The sequence below is a fragment of the Lolium perenne genome, chromosome 6, assembly GCF_019359855.2.
Source record: "Lolium perenne isolate Kyuss_39 chromosome 6, Kyuss_2.0, whole genome shotgun sequence".
In the NCBI taxonomy this organism is placed as follows: domain Eukaryota; kingdom Viridiplantae; phylum Streptophyta; class Magnoliopsida; order Poales; family Poaceae; genus Lolium; species Lolium perenne.
The window spans coordinates 116481957-116503312 of record NC_067249.2 but is presented as its reverse complement, the minus strand read 5'-3'; positions in this window follow the sequence as shown (position 1 = coordinate 116503312).

Genomic DNA, 21356 nt, shown 5'->3' with positions numbered 1-21356 from the left:
TCCATCGGCGTTGTCTCATGTTCAGCTCCTTCTGGGTGAATATGTATTTCAGGCTCTTGTGGTCGGAGTAGATTTCGCATCGATTACCCATGAGGTAATGACGCCAAACTTTCAAGGCTAGGACCACGGCTGCAAGCTCGAGGTCATGGGTTGGGTAGTTCTGTTCATGCTGCTTTAGCTGTCTTGAAAGGTAGGATACAACCTTGCCTTCTTGCATAAGCACACATCCAAGGCCAGTCTTGGAGGCGTCGCAATATACGTCAAAGGGCTTTGCGATATCGGGCATGATCAGGATTGGGGCGGTTGTCAGTCTACTCTTGAGCTGTTGAAAGCTCTCTTCACATTTGTCGGTCCACTCAAACTTCCGGTCCTTCTTTAGCAGTTGGGTCATTGGTCGAGCGATGCTCGAAAATCCTTCGACAAATCTGCGGTAATATCCGGCTAATCCAAGAAAAGCGCGGACCTCGGTTTGTGTGGTTGGGGCTTGCCATTCCATAACGGTCTTGATTTTGGCAGGATCTACGGCAATTCCTCCTGCAGACAAGATGTGTCCCAGGAATCCAACTTCTTCCAACCAAAACTCACACTTGCTGAACTTGGCATACAACTTGTGGTGTCTAAAGGTTTCTAGGATGGTCTCCAAATGTTGTTCATGTTCTTCTTCGGACTTGGAGTAAACGAGAATGTCGTCGATGAAGACAACGACAAACTTGTCCAAAAAGTTCATGAAGATCTTATTCATGAGATTCATGAAATAAGCGGGGGCATTGGTCAGTCCAAACGACATGACGTTGTACTCGTACAACCCATATCTGGTGGTGAAGGCAGTTTTTGGAATGTCGGTGGCTCGGATTTTCAGCTGATGATATCCAGTTCTAAGATCGATCTTGGAGAAAACTCTGGCTCCGGTGAGTTGATCAAACAAGTCTTCTATCTTGGGTAGGGGTATTTGTTTTTGATGGTGACATCGTTAAGCTTACGATAGTCCGTACATAAACGATTCGCACCATCCTTCTTGTCCACAAACAAGACGGGGGATCTCCAGGGGGATGCACTCGGTCTAATCAGACCTTTGGCCAACATATCATCTATCTGCTTCTTCAGCTCCACAAGCTCGGTTGCGTTCATGCTGTAGGCTCTCTGGGCTATGGGTCCAGTTCCGGGGATTAACTCGATGATAAACTCGATATCCTGATCCGGGGGCATACCGGGAAGATCATCCGAATACACATCAGGGTAGCGACAAACGACCCTGATTTGATCCAGAGTTGGCTTGGATACACTTTGGTTGCAGGTAAATTTTCTGGGTAGTTTTTCAGAGATATGTTCAACTACAATACCGGTGCTGCTGGTCATGGTTATGGCTTTCTTGGCACAGTCTATCAATCCATTGTGTTTTGACATCCAGTCCATTCCTAGGACGACTTCCAAACCTTTGGTTCCTAGAATGATTAGATTGGCATAGAAATCTACATCATGGATTTTGATTGGTACATTTTTGCAAAATTTTCTGGCTTTGGTGGTTGATCCGGGGATTTGAACTATCATAACATGCTTCAAACTGAGGGGTTGAATTTTACTTGTTGATGCAAAGTCTTCAGTGACAAAAGAATGAGATGCTCCGGAATCAAACAACACTCTGGCAGGGATGTGGTTGACAGAAAACATACCCAGTACAACATCTGGTGCTTCCTGGGCTTCTTCGGCGTTCATGTGGTAGAGGCGGCCGTTGCGGTTATTGGGGTTGTTGGGGGCGAACTTCTTGCCGGTGGAGACACGGCGTTGCTGCTGAGCAGGTGCAGCGGTGTTGCCTGCGAGCTTGGCGAGACGCTTGGGACACTCGTTGGAGTAGTGCCCCACTACACCGCACTCATAACAAGTGATGGTGGTCTTGTCCTGCTTGTTCGCAACGGGGACGGCGTTGCTTCCGGTTCTGGGGGCGGTGTTGGTGTTGTTGTTGTTGTTGGGGGCTCTGGGCGGAGCGCGGTTGTAGTTGTTGTTGTTGTAGCCTCCTGGCTTGGAGTTTCCTCCACTCCGGTTCTGATAACCGGGGCGCGAGTTCTGCATCGGTGGCTTGTTGTTTCTCGGAGTGAAACCTCCGCTTGAGCTGGGGCGAAACTTCTGGGTATGGCTAGACCCACTTTGATTCGCCATGCGGCGCTTGCGGTTCTCATTGGCTTGGTTCAACTTGCCCTCCATCTGGATGGCGGAGTCAACAAGGGCTTCAAGGTCGGCGAAGGGGATGTTGACGAGGACAGTCTGCATCTCATCATGTAGTCCGTTCAGGAATCTCTCCTTCCCCTTCTCAACGGTGTCGGTCTCATCAGGGGCATACCTCGACAGTGTAAGAAACTTGTCGCGGTATTCAACCACCGTCATGCGACCTTGTTTCAGTTCACGGAACTCATCCCTCATCTTTTTGATAAGACCCGGGGGTACATGGTACTTGCTGAACTTTAGCTTGAAATCCTCCCAAGTCATGAACTGACCTCCGTTCATGGCACGGGTGCTTGTCCACCAAGCGCGGGCTGGTCCAGCGAGATAGTGGGTTGCAAACAAGACCTTCTCGTTGGCTTCTACTCCGACTACTTCCAGGTTGTTCTCCATAGTCTGGAGCCAGTCGTCGGCGTCGAGGGGTTCCTCGGTCTTGCTAAACACCGGGGGATTGGTGTTCTGGAAGTTCTTGAGTTTGGATCCGGGGTGGTCATGATTTCCATGGCCTTGATTGGCAATGGTCTGCAAGGCGGTGATGTTGACTTGGCGTTCAGCTCTTTCTGTCTCCCTGTCGGCAAGCAGGGTTTGTAGCAGTTGCATCATCGCGTCGTTGGTGCGATTGGGAGGGGCCATCTGAAGATATAGAAGATCATGAGATAAGAGGGAACATTCTATGGTTCATTTTGGTTAAGTTTGAAAACATTGGAAAACTTGTAATCTTTTCATGACAAACATAACATTCATTCATTCATTCAACACATAGTACAAACTAACACACACATACTCGAATGGTTTTAAGAACCATTCTCATGCTACGATACAAAGGACGGGATACAACTCACACCTACATAAGTGCAACTAGTGCAACTACTCCTCATCCTCGACATCGATCGGGACGTAGTCGTCAGGTCCTGCCTCCAGGAACTCGTAGTCTTCCTCCTCGGTGAACTCGTCCTCCTCGAAGTCGTCGTTGTCGCTCAGGAAGGCTCCTCCTCCCTGAAGGTCGATGCCTCCGTCGTCATCCTCCAGCTCTCTGATCTGATCCTCCTGGGCCTTGACAGTGGCCTCGAGTGACGCGATCTTGACGCGAAGGTGCACAATCGTAGCGTCCTTCTTGGCACGCTGCTGGCGAAGGCTCTTGCGGTCGTTGTTGAGTAGCTTGATCGCCTCACCCTGCTCGATGATGTGAGCATGGGTCTGGTTCGCGTAGGCGCGAGTGGCGTCGAGGTCCTTCTGAGTCTGGTAGAGCATGAAGTCCAGGTGCTCAGCGTGGTGCCTCAACTCCGAGTGCGGCTGTAGCTCCATGGGCACTCCCATGGTATCACGCCTCACGAGATGCGTGAAGCGTGAAGCGAGGATGCGCACCACGTTCTGTCCACAGAGGCGCGCAAGTGCCTCCTGAAGGCCACGCGCGAGTCCGTCGAGCCAGTTGCTCTCGCGGAAGGAGAAGAGGATCCTCTCCGAGGTGGGAGGCTCCATCTTGCCCCTCAAGTCGGCAATGATCACCCACTGCAACTGTCCTCCGGGCTTGTCGTCCAACTGAACCCCGTGGAACTCGGGGTGTGGGCGCCCAAGGAAGTCAGAGACGGCGTTGAGGTCGTGCTCGAAGATCAAGCTCCCTCCGTTCCCAAGCTGGTAAAACTTGGTGTTGATGGGTTCATTCGGCTCCATCTGAAAGAGAATTGGATGAGTAAGTTAGAGAGTGTAAAGTGTGGCAAAATTTTAGGTAGATTCAAATAAGATAGAACATGATTCATCAAATTTTGGCAAAGTCTCAAAGACAAGAGTGTAAGTAAATTTTCACAAATATTCCCTTCATTTGTTTTCAAAGTTAAGTTTTTCCAGAACGCCCATTCTAACTAAGGTCTTCTAAGGTCAAACAATGGCTCTGATACCAACTTGTCAACACCCGGATTTTTAAGCCCGGATGCCTATTATGTCATACATCGCAATCCCAGGAATATTGTTGTTGCGGGGCATAATAGTTAAGTATCACAATCATCATTCATTACAAACCATAATGTCTTACAAGTGGAATCACATCATCCATATTACACGAATAGTTGATCTATTGATCAATGAACAAACACAAGTTCATAGCGGAAGCGTAAGATACAAGGACTCTCTAGTCCACAGGCCAACGCTTGACGTCAGAAGACTCCTAGTTGTCGTAGGCGTCCTGCTGATCATCTCCTTGTTCATCTTCATACTCTGGCCATTTGAATAGCCAGGGACAAAGCCGTGAGTACTTCAAGTACTCGCAAACTAATACTAATGTAAGTGCTAGACATTTCTAGTAAGGTTTGATAAGCTCTAGTTTATTTGCATAAAGCCAATTTTAGTTCACAAGTATTTGAGTAAAAGCTTATTCATGTGCTAACTAACTCAAGTGGGAACATTAGTGTCATTCCCACCATTCAAGTGGTGATTTCAATTCAATTCACCACAAGTCATTTCACCATCTCAATTCAACATCATTTTCAAAGATATGACATCGGAAACTGTATGGCCTTTCCAACCGTCCGTAACCATGGACGCGGCTATTCGAACAGATTTACACTCTGCAGAGGTTGCACACTTGTGCCACAACATTTGATTTCATCCGTCGGGATTACCCCGAATCATCGTAACACAGTACGCGGATCATCAACCATAACCTTTCACCTACAAATCCTAGTATGAGCACCTCTCCCCATGAGCTTGGCCTCCCAGTGAAGACCAACCAGCAACCCGGAACTGCACAAGGCTTGGCCGTACAATTCACCTCAATTTCACATCATTTCTCAACAACGGAGGCAGCCTCAAGCGTAACCCCTATGACGTGTGTTCAGAGGGAACCCATACTAAGATGCATAAACTTCCAGTTAAGCCCTACCCATAATCAGGTATTGTGGGGGTACTTACTAATTGGAAAGGTATCGCATCCAAACCAATATCATGTTTGTCAAAAATCACCATCTTCTCTTGGTCATATTCACCTTCAAAAATCATTCAATGGAATGCTTCATCATTCCAAGGTTTCAAATTCAATTCAAGTCACATTGTTCCCATCTAGAGTAGTCAAGTTTTATTCATTAGCACTAGCTCTACATCATGAGGGGTGCTATCTTGCTTTGCTTGATGGAGACTAAACTTTACTACTCTAGTAAACTTATTTACTTTGACCAAAGTTAACTATAAAAGCAACTTTTTGAGAAAACAAGTAGAAAACTTGGAATGTATAAACTTGGGATAGGCTTATGTAAGAAAAGGTAAGATTCATGGTGCCTTGCCCCAAGGGGCTTTGCACTTTGCAAGAATATTAGCTTGCCTTGGTAGTTCTCAAAATTCTTCTCCTCCTCCTCTTGGTAGCAACCTTCTTCTTTCGTGTACTCTTCGGTGCTAGCGTCTAAATTTGAATACGAGTATAATTACTCACTAATTCAATGGCTATTCCATACATCACATATAATCACACAAACTATTCTATGCACACAAGTAATCTAATTAGGGTGCATGGGTTGTGTTGCTTGAGGAGATTTTACTTCTTTTTATTTAATATGTAAATGATAGTTTCCATAGGGTTCTTGAGAAATAATTTCCTCTCATTGAAATCTTCTTAAGATTTAATTTCTCAACAATCATACATGAACTTATATTGACCTAAGTCAAACATTCATCATCATCCTTTGAGAAAATGATTTAAATGAGGTAGACCACCTCATACTATTTAATAGTGCTACATGTGATTTAAATCTCTAAGTAATTCATATAGGAGAGTTTGGCCAGGGGTCCAAACATCACATGAATTCATTTGAGACAAAGTTTAAATGAAGTATAAGACTTCATATAATTTACTTAATAGTTTTGGACAATATCAACTACATAAACTAGCCATATTGTCCATTAATTAAACTAGGGCATGATCATGCAAAGTGACCACACCATTTTATTGCATAAACAATTAGTGTAAGTCAAATGTGAGCTATTAGAATTGGAATTAACTTAATATCTATTTTAGTTGATTTTTAATAATTATATGAATAGGGAAAAGTCCCTGCCTTCTTCTTTTTATCACATTAATTCTACAACTAATCTGGTCATGAGACCAGTGGCATTCTGTAGATCTTTTCCATAGCTTTCCAACCATATAAAATTCATTGAATTTGGTTAAGCCAATTTGAATCTATTGATTTTCAAAGTTTGGGTAGTATTGAAATTATTTGGAAATGTTTAAATGAAGTTTGAATTAAAAAGGCCGGCGGGAAAACTAACTGGGCCTAAATGATTTAAAATGGCCCAAGGCCAGCCCACCACGCGTCTGTGCCCGCGTGGGCTGCCTGACAAGGGGGCTCCACCCGTCAGCGGCGTTTAAACGCCGAAGCGGTATGGATCAATCTAACGCGTTGGATTAGAACATGATCGAACGGCGCACATTCATCGTTGTCGACGGCGAGAGGGAGTTCGCCGGCGGCTCAGGTTGGGGGTGGGAGAGCTTACGGCGGCTCCAGCAAGGGTTGGCAGTGTGCGCGACGAGGTTGTGGACGACGGCGAGTCTCCTGGTAGCAGTGGCGTCGCCTGGGGTGGTCGGGATCGTCGGCGATTGCTGCAGGGCTTCCGCGGCGGTGATCTTCCAATTGACCTTGCTCCGGCGACGATCGAGGTAGCTACTGGTGCTGGGCGAAGCGGTGGTGAGTGGTGATCGTGATGGTGTGCTTGGTTCTGTCCAGGGAGGTCTCTATTTATAGGCGCGAGAGGGTGCTGCGGGTCCGAAGCGAGGTCGACATGCTCGCGGCTTCTCCGGCGAGCTAGCGAGCTAGGCGAGGGCGTGGCGCTGTTCTGCGGTTCCTGGCGAAGCGTTTGGCGGCGACATCGTGGTCGGGTGGTGGCTGGATTGGTCGCGTTGCTTCCACTACTGCCGCGGCGTTCACGGAAGCAGGTCGTCGTCTCCGGCGCCGGCGGTCATGGGTCTGGGCTACGCGCGTGTCTGGCGTGTCCGCGGTGGCACGGTGATGCTCAACGTGCTCGAAGGGGGTCCAGGGCTTGCGTGAGGGCGTGGGACGGCGCGTGTCCAGTGGCGTCTGCGAGCGTGCACACGCGCGACATGAGCGGCATACTGGCCGCCATGGGCGCGAGCTGGTCTGGCGCGTCCAGTGCTCCTCCTCGACAATGCCTGTTGCTAGGTGGTGTAGGAGTGCGAGGTGGCACTAGAGGGCATGGTGGCCGTGGCTGAGGAAGAAGGGAGAGAGGTGGAGCTCGACGTGTGGAGCATGGCCGGCATGGCCATGTCCATGCCTTGTTAGACCTCTCCTAGGGTTTCTATTTGGCATTGAATGATTTAGAGGGAACCAAGGGACCATTTGGTGTAGGTTGAGGTAGATTAGATGGGGTAGATCACTATAGCAAATAGTGTCAAATAGTCACATAGATGCCATTTTTGATTTTTGTCCAAATTTGATTTAATTCAAATAGTGGAATTTTTTGAATTGTGAGTGTCTCATTGAGTTAGAAATGATCAGAGGTGGTGAGGTGTGGTGGTGGCATTGTTGAATTCAAAGTTTTGCAAAAATGGCTAAGTGTGAGATTGTTGCATATGTTAAAATGTTGCAACTTTGGTTGAGCATAGCTAAGGATCAAGAAAGAATTTGGCATGGTGATCTTGACAAAAAGTGTTCACCTTGATGTTGACTTGGATGTGGTGCAAAGAGTTAGTCAGGTTTGGTTTGATAAAATTGAATTGCAATGGCTCAAAGTAGTGATCAGACTATAATTTGCAGTTTTGACCATTATCATATGTGAGCAAGTTTTGTATTTGAAATCCATTTGATTTGTGATTCTTTGATTCCAAAAGTTGTAATAAGTGTTTAGTAACATTATTCAACTAATGGTGAAGACCAAATTGGTCTAGGGTCAACATTTATAAAAATGCCATAGAGCATATGTGAGGGTTTTTAGGGTTTTGCATTTATTTGATTTTCTTACTCTTTGTGATTTAATTTGTTTGTGATCTTCTCATGATCACCTTAGGGTTTTAGGGTTTAGCTTATACACCTAATAACAATCATCATGGCATATCAATCAAATGCACAAGTCCTATGCATGGCACTATATGCAATTTAAAAAGTTTTTGTTGGTTTGAAATTTTGCTCTCTGGAATTCTTCTAACTTTCTTTTATTGAAATTTGGGATGTTACAATGCGCTCGAGTGGCGGCCGCTTCGCCGGAGCCTTTTGCAGACTCACCGTAGAGGAGAAGAGATGGAGAATTATTGGTTGGAGAGAGGAGAGAGAGAACTGTGGAGAATTATTGGAAAGAGGTGCGGTCGGTGGGGGTACGCGTGGGTGGAGACTGGAGAATAATTGATGATTTGGTCCCGGGCGAGATGAGCCACCACGTTTCAGACTTGTGCCTAGGATTTCTTTACTGCTACTGTACTAATTCAAGTCATGGACGGGTCGGTAGTTGACAACACAGTGGCGCACCATGTGTAGTGCGCGACTGCTATTTAAGATAAATAGTGGCGCATCTCTACGTGATGCGCAACTGCTAAACCTAGCCCCTATTTATAATCTAGTCTCATACTTACTAGTGGCGCACCCCTTTACAGGTGCGCCATTGCTATGTGAGATAGCAGTGGCGCACCAGTAAGAGGTGCGCCACTGGTAAGCTTGGGTAAGAGGTGGGCTCTGGCAGATCTGTAGTGGTGGCGCACCAGAAAAAAGGTGCGCCACTGGTATTTTTCTATCAGTGGAGCACCACTTTTCGGTGCGCCACTGGTAACTAGCAGTGGCGCACTACTTTTGTCGTGCGCCACTGATACACTTCTTACGGCTAGGCCTTTTCCTAGTAGTGAGTTTTGGCTCAAGGTTTTGGATGCACGAGAAGCATTCCCTCTCAGTACAAGGCTTTGGCTAGCAAGGTTGTTTGAAGCAAACACAAGTATGAACGGTACAGCAAAACTTACATAAGAACATATTGCAAATATTATAAGACTCTACACTGTCTTCCTTGTTGCTCAAACACTTTTACCAAGAAATATATAGACTTTAGAGAGACCAATCATGCAAACCAAATTTCAACAAGCTCTACGGTAGTTCTCCACTAATAGGTTTAAACCACATGATGCAAGAGCTTAAACATGATCTACTTGAGAGCTGAAAACAATTGCCAAGTATCAAATTATTCAAGAAAATATACCAATTACCACATGAAGCATTTTCTGTTTCCAACCAAATAGCACTAAGTGCAGCAGCTTTCAACTTTTGCCGTGAACATTAAAAGTAAAATGAAGAACACAAGTGTTCAAATGAAAAAGCGGAGCGTGTCTCTCTCCCACACAAGCATGATAGGATCCGATTTATTCAGAGAACTAAGATAACAAAACGAAAATAAAAGCACACAGATGCTCCAAGTAAAGCACATAAGATGTGACGGAATTAAAATATAGTTTCACTAGAGGTGACCTGATAAGTTATTGATGAAGAAGGGGATGCCTTGGGCATCCCCAAGCTTAGATGCTTGAGTCTTCTTTAAATATGCAGGGATGAACCACGGGGGCATCCCCAAGCTTAGACTTTTCACTCTTCTTGATCATATTATATCATTCTCCTCTCTTGATCCTTGAAAATTTCCTTCACACCAAACTCAAAATAATCTCATTAGAGGGTTAGTGCATAAGGATTTCTATTTTCGTGCCCCCGGTTCCTTAGTTGTGCTCAGTTTTCCCCAGCTCCTTAGTTTTTCCTCAGTTTTCCCCAAGACCTTGTCTGAAACCATCACAGGTGCTGTAATGGCCGGTTGCCCGACGGTTGACCGTTATCTTCTGACTAGTGGGGCCACGTAGAGCCTGCAAAGACACGTTAGACCATCCATCTTTGTTTGACCGTAAGCATCGCTGTATCCCTGACCAAAACGCGCACGAGTGGGGCTTCGGTATATCGAATGACAAGTGGGCCATGGCGCTGATACAAGGGGCAATACACGGGTAGGAATAGATTTTTAAACGGAGCTCTACAGCGATGGCACGGAGGAGGTGGCTTGCGGGGTGCCGAGATGAGATCGACGTCCACAAAGAACTGCATGAGGCGAGACCAGACGCATTAGATAGATATGAACTAGACGCGTTTAACCATGCAAAGAAGAGAAGAAATGGTCAACGACATCGACGACTACCTCAAAACTTTGACTGACCGTGTCCGACACGAATGCGAGCAATGTAGAGAAAACTAGTGTCTCTCCTTTCTGGCGTGTATAGATGGGTGCTAGAAGAGTGTGGTGGCGAAGGGAAAGACCTCGCGGTGGTCTGTGGCGTCCAGCATAGCGGGGCGGCGTGGCCGTGCCCACATCGGCATCGATGCATGTTCGGCATTGGCATCAGCATGTACGTTCGACATTGGCCTCGGCGGTATCTCTGGTGTGTCAGTGATCAAATGAGGGGACGGGATTGAGGGTGCATCCCGACGGTGACCTAGAAGTGGCGGCGAGCATAACCGTTCTGACCATGCCGATATCGGCATCGGCAAACTTTGGAGGCTGTGGTGCTCGAATCAAGGAGGGATTTGTTTCTTGTACGCCAAAAGTGATTTGAAACAAGTTTCGTGTTGAAGGTTAGGTAACGAAAGTTTGTAACTAAGCCCAAAATTATACTAGCGCCATGGTGAGGTTCTTTTTGATAGAGCTATACGGTTGGGCAAACTTTTTTGACACTTTTTAGATAGGGTTCCTTGTTGTTACACGTATGGCATCATGTATGGCAAATTTGGGGTCATTTGGAGATGTTCGAAAAAATCACTTTGCTTAAACGCATGCCATTTCGTCTCACTGAAACCAGCTTCTCTAACAAGCTGATTTATTCTACCTTCTCTAAATGAACTCAAATTTCATACAGCTGATCTTCTATACATAGATAGATAGATTGTTTCGTTTTTATATTTTTTGAACTTTTTATTTCCCTTTATAATAACCAGTTGATTTTCAGGTCAAAACCTCGAAAAACAGCATCATGTATGGCATCATTTTCGCCATAAATTTTAAATTTTGTGAAACTTTCCCTTTTAGATATTCCTTGTTGTTATAGATATGGCATAATGTATGCCAAATTTGGTTAGGTCTCACTGAAACCAGCTTTTGTAACAAGTTAGGTTTTTTCGACCTTCTCAAAAGGGATTTTTTCTACCTTCTCTAAATGACCTCAAAAATCATACAGACGATCTTCTATACAAAGATAGGTAGATTGTTTTGTTTTTACATTTTTTTGAACTTTTATTTCCCTTTATAATACCCATTTGTTTTCAGGTCAAAACCTCGAAAGTTAACATAACTAGATGGTGAACCCTTCCAAACTTCAAATACAGAGATAGATAGATTGGTTCGTTTATCATTTTTTGCGTGAAAATTAATGGCTACAACAAATCGGTGATGGTTTATCATTTTTTGCGTGAAAATTAATGGCTAAAAGAGTTTATAATTTTTAGCGCGTGAAAATGAATACAAAAAACCGCCCTTTAGCATACTTAGAGAGTGGAAGGTAACCGCCGACAGAGAGAGAGGAGTTATCTTGCCCGTTAGATCATACGATCAACGGTCGGCGGGCACGATCCGCGTGACATGGGCTAGACCAATCAGGGCAATGTTGCACGTGTGAGAGAATTTGTGGAGGGAGAGGGCAAAACTGAGTAGTATCAAGAAACCAAGGGCACCTATGTAATAAACAGACTAAAGGATTCAAATTTGAGATTTAAAAAATGGAAAATGCGTGTTTTGTACAGTAAAACCCATCTTGGCCTATCTCAAACTATTTGCAATACCAATATACATGAGTGTGAGAATTGTGGCCTCATTTAGACAAAGTATGTTTTGTGGAAAGCTATTTTGGGAATGGCTTATTGTGGAAAACCATGCACCTTCATAGCTACTAGGTGATTTGAGAAGGCCTTTGAGAAGTGGCAATTTGTGGTAAAACTTGATTTATCTATGACTTATCTATGTTTTGAGAACTGGCAATTTGTGGTAAAGAATCCATGAGTATGTGCCACTATTTTTCGGAATTTTTTGCACATTAAATGACTCATTTAACTAGTTAATCCCATTTGTTGACTGTCTGTTGACCAGCTACTTGAGGGTAAAACTGAGCATATTGCACTAGCCAGTATTAGCACTCAAGGGGAAAACTGAGCACACAAAAAATGCTAGTATAATACTCGAGGTTATACCTGAGTATATCTAAATTTCCAGGGTTAGACTCGAGGACGCGTGTTGCGGTGCAGAAATGGAAGACGTGCAATTGTTGACGCGTAGACGCCGGTCGCGGTGCAGAAGTCGAAGACGTGCAATCGTGGACGCGTGTCGCATTGCAGAAGTCCAAGACGTGCAGACGTGCAGCGGTGGACGCGTAGGACGCGGGTCGCATTAACCACCCCTTGCCTTTATAGACGCCTCCTCCCACTATCTCTGTCACTCTCACTCGCCTATGCAACGCCGCCTCTCTCACGTCCCATCATCTTCTCCAAAGCAAAAAACACTCTCCCTCTCCCTCTCCTCTGCCGGCGAGATGGACAAGGAGAATGCCAATCCCATCGACCACGGCGCCGTCGGCTCCAAGCGCGACGCCTCCCTCTTTGACGCCGTCCCCTCAACGGACGTCGCCGCCGGTGGCGGTCAGATCCCGCCGGGATATGACCCCTACGAGCAGGTGCCGTACGTCCCGCCCCCGAACCCCTACGACACCTCCATGGAGGACCCATGGAACGAGGTAACTACGGTTTGCTTCCTTTTTTGTTCCCCATTCCTTTTTGAACCCTATTTTTGCTGGTGTAGATGGATCTGTGGATGGATGAGTATTGGGCTAATATTTGCACCGATTTTATTCCATTTTACTTTGATCCCTCCTTGATTTCGTTTAAGATTTGGGGTTCGGCCATTCGGTTAATTTATGCAAGTAATAATGGGATCTCAATCAGTTAATTTATGCAAGTAATCATAGGATCTCAATCAGTTATTTTATGCACGAATCAAAAGATATCAACCGTTTAATTTTGCAAATAATCTGGAATGTGCTCAAGTTCAGATCTGGAATCTGTTTCTTTGACTATGATGAATCGGTGGGCATAGATTTTTACAGGGAGGGTTCAGCGAACCATTTCTGTGTACAAATCTGTTGTGCATGAGCTTTGGTTCGCTTACACCGTCCATGTAGACATATAATCGTGTCCACTCTAACTGAGGCTGCCTCTGTTTTTCCTAACTTTGTTATCATGCACGTTAGTCATCGTTGCAACTCATTCACTAATAGTTCCCGTTTGATATGGATCAGCTGTCTGGCAGCGACATCGGCAGCGACGATGAGCACCATGACATCAAGACTCGCCAGGTGCTGCGGAGGCTGCAGGTCGGCAAGTACGTCTCCTACTTCGCATCGACAAGGGTGTCTACAGGTGCCCCTTCTGCACTAGGAGGCTCGGCGGCACTGACTTCAACTGCCTCCTCACGCACGCCGAGAACATCGGCAACACCAACCCCAAGGTCGGCGCGTCGGTGAACCCCCACTCCTTCCGCGCCAAGCACTTGGCGCTCGGCATGCACCTCCGCAGCATCCAGCGGGTGGAGATCTCCTACGGGCGCATGCCTCCGCTCAAGCCCAAGGCTCCCAAGGGGAGCAACAAGTGGAGGCAGAGGCAGATGGGGTAGGTGGAGTCCTGGACGTGTGCTGCTGCTGCCTCCTCCATTTTGTTGTTGGGATCCCTTTGTTGTTAGCTAGGGATCCTTCGTTGTTATGTTGTTAGTATGATGGTGCTGTGAAGAACCTCGAACCCAACTATGTTTGGCTGCTGAATGCAGCTTATTATCTAGGGAGGGATCCCTATTATCTATCCCTATTCTACTATATGACCTTGTGAATTTATCGTACATTCCCTGTAGATTTGCTTCTAGATTTAACTACATACATATGGACCAGATGGAGTACTAGATTGGGCTCCCTACTAGATTTGATGCCATATTGGGCAAACAACGAGGGCCAAAAGGCACAAATAATAATTGAAGAAAGACAGAAATGCAAGCTTCTCTAGATTTGATACTAATTAGGTGAAAAAAGGCAGAGAGAAGGAGGCAGAAAAGGTACTCGTAAAAGGGAAATGCCAATGGCCGAGAGAGACAAAACCCGGCTCCTGCTCACGTGCAACCAAACGCTATCACATCCTGTCCCACGCGGTCCCTTTCTACCAGCCCCACGCGACGCGGGCCCACACGTCAGCACAGAACGGTCAACTTAACGGGAATCCTGCCGTCTGAACTGCTTCTGCGGGTTTCACACAAGCACTTGGGGAAAACTGAGGAAAAACTAAGGAGCTGGGGAAAACTGGGCACAACTAAGGAACCGAGGGCACGAAAATAGAAATCCCTAGTGCATAATCAAAAATTCACATGTTCAGCAAGGACACAATCATTCCCAACACTTCTGGACATTACCCAAGGTTACTGAAATTTAATGGAGCAAAGAAACCCACTCAAACACAGTAAAAGAGGCAATGCGAAATAAAAGGCAGAATCTGTCAAAACAGAACAGTCCGTAAATACGAATTTTTTCGAGGCACTTAACATGCTCAGATGAAGAAGCTAAAATTGAATGAAAGTTGCGTACATATCTGAGGATTACTCATGAATTTTTGCAGATTTTTTAGACTCTCCTACAGAGAGATTAACTCAGATTCGTGACAGCTAAAAATCTGTTTCCGCGCAGGAATCCAAATCCAGTATCAACTTTCTATCAAAGACTTTACTTGGCACAACAATGCAATAAAATAAAGATAATGAGAGGTTGCTACAGTAGTAACAACTTCCAAGACACAACAAAACAGTAGCAAAATAAAAACATGGGTTATCTCCCAAGAAGTGATTTCTTTATAGCCATTAAGATGGGCTCAGTAATTTTAATGATGCTCACATAAGGATGGGAGTTGAAGCAAAGAGAGCATCAAAAAGCAAGTATGAAACAAATTTAAGCCTAACCCACTTCCTATGAAAAGGAATCTTGTAAATAAACAAGTCATGTAAGCATAACGCAACAAGCATAGAAAGGCAACACAAGCGCAACTTCAAGATTCTCAACATAAAGAGGGGAAACTTAATATTATTAAGATGCATATAACCATGTTTCCCTCTCTCATAATAACTTTCAGTAGCATCATGAACAAACTCAGCAATATAACTATCACATAAAGCATTCTTATCATGAGTCTCATGCATAAAATAATTACTACTCCCAACATAAGCATAGTCATTTTTATTAATTGTAGTGGGAGCAAATTCAACAAAGTAGCTATCATTATTATTGTCATCACCATAATCATCAAATGTAGGAGGCATATTGTAATCATAATAAACTTTATCCTCCATAGTAGGTGCCACCAAAATACCACTATCATTATAATCATCATAAATGGGAGGCAAAGTATCATCAAAGTAATTTTTCTCCTCCATGCTCGGGGGACTAAAAATATCATGCTCATCAAAACCAGCTTCCCCAAGCTTAGAATTTTCCATAGCATTAGCAACAATGGTGTCAAACCATTCATACTAATAACATTGCCACAACAATTTTGCAAACAAAGTTCCATGGGTTTTTTAATTCTCTCTTCAAACACATCATGTCCTAATTCAATATAAAGTTCGTAAAGATCTCTAATTTTTTTGTTGTTTTCCATTAAGACTAACTAGTGAAAATAAAAACAAGAAACAAAAATATATAATTGCAGGATCTAAAGGAAATAACTTCGAGCACTCACACACCGGCAACAGTGCTAGGAAATAGCTTAGTAGTCGGAGGATGTGAATACCTTTTACCTTACCTCACCGGCAACGGCGCCAGAAAATAGCTTGATGTCTACGCACGCTTCTATTCCTGTAGAAAGTGTTGGGCCTCCAAGAGCAGAGGTTTGTAGAATAGCAGTAAGTTTCCCTTAAGTGGATCACCCAAGGTTTATCGAACTCAAGGAGGTAGAGGTCAAAGATATCCCTCTCAAGCAACCCTGCAATTAAGATACAAGAAGTCTCTTGTGTCCCCAACACACCTAATACACTTGTCAGATGTATAGGTGCACTAGTTCGGCGAAGAGATAGTGAAATACAAGTAATATGGATGATTGTAAGTAGTAATTGCAATCTGAAATAAAAATGGCAGCTAGCGAACATGTAGCAGAACTTGTTGGAAACGGTGTTTCAATGCTTAGAAACAAGGCCTAGGGATCATACTTTCACTAGTGGACACTCTCCACAATGATCACATAACTGAATAAATAAATACTACTCTCAAACACTCTCTTGTTGGATAACAAAAATCATTCATTGTGTAGGGCTACAAAAGCACACCTCAAGCCGGAGTAAACAAGCTCCACAACTTCCGGAGTTCATATTAAAGTAACCTCTAGAGTGCATAATAGACCGTTGCAATTTAGACCGAGTACTAACATAGCATACACACTGTCACCAATAGCTATGAAAGGGGGAAAAGATCACATCAATACTATCATAGTAATAGTTAACTTCATAATCTATAAGAGATTACAATCATAACCTACGCCAAGTACTACATGATGCACACACTGTCAACTTTACATCATGGAGGAGGAATAGACTACTTTAATAACATCACTAGAGTATCACATAGATTAATAGTGATACAAAGCTCATGATCACATAAAGATCACACCATGGGAGAGAGAGATGAACCACATAGCTACCGGTAGAGCCCTCAGCCTCGGGGGAGAACTACTCCCTCCTCATCATGGGAGACAGCAACGGCGATGAAGATGGCGGTGGTGTCGATGGAGATGACTCCGAGGGCAATTCCCCGTCCCGGCGGCGTGCCGGAACAGAGATTCTGTCCCTCGAAACTTGTCTTCGTGATGGCGGTGGCTACGGAACTCTTCATGGAATATCGTCGATTGTGGTAGGGTTTTCGTGACGGACAAAATATATAGGCGAAAGGGCGGAGTCGGAGGAGTCCCGAGGGGCCCACCCCATAGTGCGGCGCGACCAGGGGTGGGGCCGTGCCCCCCTAGGGTGTGGCCGCCTCGTGGCTCCTCTTCGTCTCCTCTTCGGTGTTCTGGAAGGCTCCGTGGAAAATAAGACCGTGGGCTTTTGTTTCGTCCAATTCTGGGAATATTTTCGGTGTAGGATTTCTGAAACCAAAAACAGCAGAAAATAGGAACTGGCACTTCGGCATCTTGTTAATAGGTTAGTGCCGGAAAATGCACCAAAATGATATAAAGTATGGATAAAACATGTAGATATTGTCATAAAACTAGCATGGAATATAAGAAATTATAGATACGTTTGAGACGTATCAGGTTACGTTTCGATGGCTTCGGCCCGACACGACCACAACAAGCCGGCTGAGATCAAGCCGGCTGACGGAGCCTCCCATGGCAGCCGGCGAGAAACTACCGCAGCAAGCGGCACAGCGACCAGCCGGATCGCCGGTACGGCTCCGCCCATGTGGCAGCCGTGGATCACGCGGTGGCTGGCGCTGGCCGGCGCCAGAAACAGGACCGGTCCTGGAAGCCAAAGTTCACCTGTGAGCAGATGCTCGACGTGCCGTGCAAGTACCACAGCGGCAAGAACCCCTCCAACCACACCACCCGTGAGTGCCACTTCACCAAGCGGCTGACAAGCGGCGAACCGCTGCCGCCTCCACCCCCGCCTCCACCAGCCGGCGGGCCGGGTGGCGCAGCCGGCGTAGAGAACGCCAACCTCGAGCACCACGAGGCTAACCAAGTGCAGCATGGCCAATACCTGGTCGAGGACGCCACCTACATCGTCTTCACCTCCGAGCCCGAGGACAAAACGAGCCAGCGGAGTCGTTCCCTCGAAGTAAACGCGGTCATACCGCCGGTCCCCCAGTACCTAAACTGGTCAGAGCAGGCCATCACTTTTGATCGCCGCGACACACCGGCTGTCCTACCAAAGCCGGGCAGCTACGCCATGGTCCTCGACCCCACCATCGGCACAAGCCAGCGCAGCGTGCGATTCTTGCGCGTCCTCATCGATGGCGGAAGCAGCATCAACATCATCTACCGTGACACTACCCGCAAGCTGGGCATCTAGGAGAGTGAGCTGCGCCCCACCCCTACCGTCTTCCATGGTATCGTGCCAGGCCACTCCTGCCAGCCGATTGTCCGGATCACGCTGGAGGTCATGTTTGGGAAGCCGGACCACTTCCGCACCGAAAAGGTCGAGTTCGAGGTGGTGGACCTGGTCAGCCCCTACCACGCGGTCCTGGGCCGGCCGACACTGACCAAGTTCATGGCGGTGCCCCACTATGGGTAACTGAGGATGAAGCTACCAGGCCCAAAAGGGGTCATCACCGTAGCCGGCGACTACCGCCGCTCCATGGAGTGTGCCATGCAGAGCTCCAAGATGGCTCAGACGCTGGTCATCGCTGCCGAGAAGTAGCTCATCCACGACGCCATCGCCATGGCAAAGGCCGCACAGACGGACATGCCGGCTGTAGGCAACCCGGCTGGGACGACTCACTTCTAGCCAGCCAACAACACCAAGAAGATCCCGCTGGACCCGGCGCAGCCGGACAAGTTCGTCACCATCGGTGCCGGCTTGTACAACAAATAGGAAAGCGAGCTCACCAGCTTCCTCTGTGAGAATCAGGACATCTTTGCATGGTCTCCAAGGGACATGCCGGGTGTGCTGAGGGAGTTGGCTGAGCACCACCTCCACGTCAGGCCAGAGGCTAGACCGGTGAAGCAACCCCTTCGCCGCTTCGCCGAAGAAAGAAGGAAGGCCATCGGTGAAGAAATCGCCCGGCTGCTCGCAGTCGGCTTCATCATGGAAGTACTGAACCCGGACTGGTTGGCGAACCCGGTCCTGGTTCTGAAGAAGAACGGCTTCTGGCGCATGTGTATCGACTACACCAGCCTAAACAAGGCGTGCCCGAAGGACCCCTTCCCCCTGCTACGCATAGATCAAGTCATAGATTCGACTGCCGGCTGTGAACTGTTGTCTTTCTTAGACGCCTATTCAGGTTACCACCAGATTCCTTTGAATCTGGATGATCAAATAAAGACTTCGTTCATTACCCCGTATGGGGCTTACTGCTACACGACTATGCCATTCGGCTTGAAAAATGCAGGCGCCACCTACCAAAGGTGCATGCAGAAATGCTTACAAGAGCAAATCGGTAGAAATGTTCACGCATACGTGGATGATGTCATTGTGAAAACCAAGGAGAAGCACACCCTCCTTGATGACCTGAGAGAAACCTTCACCAATCTGCGAAGATTCCGGATGAAGCTCAACCCGGCTAAGTGCACCTTCGGCGTGCCAGCCGGCCAACTCCTAGGCTACCTCGTCTCTCAGCGAGGGATCAAAGCCAACCCGGAGAAGATCAGTGCCCTCGAGAAGATGGAGCTACTGCAGTGCCTGAAGGACGTCCAGAAGTTCACCGATTGCCTGGCCTCCTTGAGCCGCTTCGTCAGCCGGCTGGGGGAGAAGGCACTGCCCCTGTACCAGTTGCTCAAGAAATCGGACAAATTTGTCTGGTCATGTAAGCCCCAGGAGTAGGAAAAACCCAGAGCGCGCAGGTAAGAGGGGTTTATGTGCATGAGGTCACTACAAAGGACCGTGAGGTCGCCTCGCATTCCCAAGCATATGGGTAGGCCAAGCAACAGCTCGACACGCCCATGCACACAACACCCACCTCAAAGGCTCACGATAGGCTTTCCAAACATGAGTGCTTCACCTTCCTGTGCACTTCACACATACACACACTGTGCACAGGATACGAGGGTAAAATACAGCTTGAATATCACAACATGACTATGTATGACGCAAAAGATGGAAATAAGGTTCATATATATAGCAACGCTCTAATGAGAAAGATCCAAATGACACTCAACGGGGAAACATATACCATCAGTACATCATACATAAGATAGCCAAATAGTCTGGGTACAGACAAGAACCAAATGGGACTAAGAGTCCTGAAGATAATCAAGCGGTGTTCCCATAACCAACATGCCACAGGCTGCTGCCTTAGGAACGATCCTGCTACGCAACGAAGTCGTCATCCATGAACTCGACAAAGTAGCCTCCTGCGTACTGATCATCATCTGTCGTACCTGTTTGTCGAAAAGCGTGTTCCGAAAAAAGGAAGAAAAACGAGGGTAAGTACCAAATGGCACGTACTTGCGAGACAAGACCAGCTATGCTTGCTGGTGGGTGGTGTAAACTTCGCCCGGCTATATGGCGGAGTTTAGCGGCAGCAAAGCACTATCCAATAGAGACACGCTACAACATCCGTCTAATAGAGAAGGTGAGAGAGCGCATATTCTAGCAGTTCTATACTCTGCAAACAAACCCTGCCATTGCGATCCCCCTTAGCCAAGAGGTACTAACAAGGCACTCACACATTTGACAATTTTATATCTTTCTATTATAATAGGGCTAACTTACTACGCAAGTAATTAGCAAGTTATTGGCGACAACTTTAGGTGTAAGTTGTTCTATGATCGAGTTAAACAGCTCCAAGTCGTCCATAACCGCGGACACGGCTTATCGATAAGATTTACCCTGCAGGGGTGCACCAATGTTACCATACAGGCATGCTCGAACCCGCGTAGACAAGCGCGGAGTCTCACAACAAGACCGTTCCCAAATCAACAAGAATGTCTAGGGGGGCCACCCGCCTAAGCTACCCTTATCGAAGTTCGGCCGTACTCCGAGACGGACTCAGAGGTTTGCGCCGGCGGCTAGGCGTGCGAACCACACGCTTAGCTAAACGTCCCGCAAGGTACAATACAGAAATAAACACCCGAAGGCAACAGGAAGTAAACACCCGAAGGCAACAGTAAGTAAAGCATGGCATACATGGCATAGGCAAATAAAACCAAGGTTGTGGCCCCCTTTTCAACATACTTGAGAAATGGTAATGGGTGATGGGGGGTCCCGATAAATCCTCCCACGAGTGGTTAGCGCGCTCAGTCTTAGAGACAGATAACAAGAACTCGAGTCCTAGGGGACACTAGCAAGTCAAAATTCCGATGCTTTCGCAAAGGGGCTCACAGATGCCACTGCAATATTATTATCCCTTAGCAATTTTAGTTATAGCAAAAGTTGTCCACTTCATTTTCGAAAAGGTAGTACATGTGTCAACA